At 43.9% G+C, this 2,965-nt stretch overlaps 1 pseudogene; it reads left to right on the top strand.

The window, feature by feature from the left end:
* The first annotated feature begins 1,682 nt into the window (after positions 1 to 1,682).
* LOC101639082 lies at positions 1,683 to 2,743 on the top strand (annotated as a pseudogene).
* Positions 2,744 to 2,965: the final 222 nt, after the last annotated feature.

The raw sequence follows: 2,965 nt of genomic DNA, 5'->3' as shown, positions 1-2,965 counted from the left end.
GTTTCCAGGAATCAGAAACTCTCTTCTTTGAACACCACAGTCCTCATAATATGTATTATAAACACTGTACTCCACACCATATCTTCTGGGGTGGGGTTGGGAACACCTTCCATATGAACAAATAAAATATTTTTCAAAAAAATTTAAGTGAATTTTGAAATATTATCAATTAAGAAATACTGCAAGATTGGCAGCTTTCTGTTTGCTTGTTTTTGCTTTTTTTTTTTTTGCTCTCATCAGCCATTTCAGGAAATAGCATATGATTACAAACCAAAGGAATGGAACATAGTATTCAAATATGCAGTGAAACATTAGAGATAAACAAGTTACCAGTAATTGACTGGATAGTACTTAATGTTTAAACAAACACATGGAAAGGTGGAAACGATCTGTGCTGTGCTCACAACTTTGGAAAACAAGTACTTATCCACAGACTGGTGGATATCAATAATGATATGTGTTCCACAAAAAAAGAACAGTTAAACAGAACATGCACATTTTCAGACATTATTATTATGACACAATTGTAAAATTCTGCTGAAAATAATATAAAAAACAGTTGAATTTATAGATCAGTCGACCTCCCAGAAATTGAAGGTTGATTGAGAAGAACTTCGGATATTGGTGATATCAGATGGTTCTTGTATAAGATCCGGTAAGATAATACAATAAAAATGTTTGTCTGTCTCATTGTACTTATGGTATCATTATAGAAAGAAAAAAGAGAAAGCTATTCAAACAGAATAATGGGATGGTGTGTGATTTAAAGTCAAGAAAGATACTATATATATATATATATATATATATATATATATATATATATCATATTACAATAATCTGAAAAACTGGACTTATAAAAAACAAGGTATCAGGATGGGAGATAATCATATTAATAACCTGTGATGTACAAAGACAGATCTTTCTTGCAGAAATTGAAAAGAATGTGAAGAAATTACTAATGAACATCAAACACTATAGCCTTGAGTGTTGATTACAACACAGCTCAAGCAAAACCAAAATCTTCACAACTGAATCAATAAGCAACATCTTAATAGTTAGAGCATAATTTGAAATGAAGATATGTATTTTATTTGGATCCATAAACATTATCCTTGGAAACAGCTGTCAAGAAATCAAAACACATGCTTTATTGGGCACATCTTTTGCAAAGGACCTACTAAAAGTATTGAACTCAAACACGTCTCTATGGGACTCAGGTGAACTTGGCTCAAATCATGATATTGTCATCAACCCATATGCATTTTTAAAACTAGACAACGAATAAGAACATGTAAATTAATTCATTTGAATTTTGTGGTGACCTCAAGTACAATACTCAAGTTTATCTCAGAAGAAGGATTAATGGTAGCACATTGGGCCCCTAACTGCTAGGTCCAGGTCAGCAGTTTGAAACTTCCAGCCACTTTGTGGGAGAAAGAAGAGGCTTTCTATTCCCATACACAACCCCAGGGTAAGAAACCCACGGGGTCAGTCCTACCCTGTCCTTTAGGGCTGCTGTGAGTTGCAATCACTTTTATGGCAGTGAGTTTGAAGGTTTTGTTTGTGTTGCTTAGAAGAAGTACAGGCCAGATGCTATTAGAAAGCAACGATGGTTCTCAGTCCCTGCTGCCACCTGTTTCATCTTCTTCAACGCTCTGCCACCACCTGTCTCTCCGGACTCCATGGAAGAAGAAATCACCACGTTGGTCAACGACAATGGCTCTGGCATGAGCAAGGCCGGCTTTGCCGGTGATATCGTCCCCCACCCAGCTCGAAGTACCCGATTGAACCAAGTGGAACAACATGGAGAAGACCTGGCACCACATCATCTACATTGGGCCTGCGTGTCGACCTTGAGGAGCACCCCGCGCTGCTGACCGCGCTGCTCCCCTGAACCCCAAAGCCAACCGAGAGAAGATGACCCAGATCATGTTTGAAACCTTCAACAACCCGGCCTTGGACGTGGCCATCCAGGCCGTGCTGTCCCTGCCTGTCTCCGGTCACACCCCGGGCATTGTCATGGACTCCAGTGACGGTGTCACATTCACCGGGCCCATCTACGAGGGCTACACCCTGCCCCACACCATTTTGTGCCTGGACCTGAAAGGCTTGACCTTCTACATCATGAAGATGCTGACCGAGCGGAGCTAAAGCTTCACCACCATGGCTGAGCGGGAGATGCCGCGTGACATCAAGGAGAAGCTCTGCTATGTCGCCATGGACTTCGAGCAGGAGATGGCCACCTCCTCCTCCTCGTCCCTGGATAAGATCTAGTATCTGCCAGTCGGCCAAGTCATCACCATCAGCAATGAGCTCTTCCGCTACCCTGAAGCGCTCTTCCAGCCCTCTGTCCTGCGGCATCCACAAGACCACCTTCAACGCCATCATCAAGTGTGTCATGGACATCCGGAAGGACCTGCACGCCAACACGGTGCTATCCATGGGGACCATCACGTACCCTGGCATTTCAGACTGCATACAGAAGATCACAGCACTGGCTCCCAGGACCACAAAGATCAAGATCATTGCACCCCCTAAACGCAAGTCCTCTGTCTGGATCGGTGGCTCCATCCTGGTCTCGCTGCCCACCTTCCAGCAAATGTGGATCAGCAAGCAGGAGTATGGCGACTCAGGCCCCTGCATCGTCCACCGCAAGGCTTCTAGACAGATTGCCTGCAGGTGCTGCCGCCTGCCGCCTGAGCTCAATGACAGCGCAGGTCAGCCCCTCATGCTGGCCTCGTGAAAGTGGAAGAAGCCTTTGAAAGAATTGTCCTTGAAGCCATCTCTGGTGGCAGCACTGATCGTCGGACTTGTTGCTGATCTCAACCTTGTATTCATGTTAACGGTCCCCCTGGTCTGTGTTCACTGCCCTGTACATCCTTTGATTTCAACCTTAGCACCAACAACCAGGGTGCAGGAGGACTCTCTCCAGGGTGCTCATGGGAAGAGCTGTCAACTCCAGGAT

This window comes from Echinops telfairi, unplaced genomic scaffold (assembly GCF_000313985.2).
Source record: "Echinops telfairi isolate 266 unplaced genomic scaffold, ASM31398v2 ScPeMD7_7445;HRSCAF=8483, whole genome shotgun sequence".
Classification (NCBI taxonomy): Eukaryota; Metazoa; Chordata; class Mammalia; order Afrosoricida; family Tenrecidae; genus Echinops; species Echinops telfairi.
Note: the sequence above shows the minus strand (reverse complement) of the source record. Positions and strands in the feature narration are given on the sequence as shown.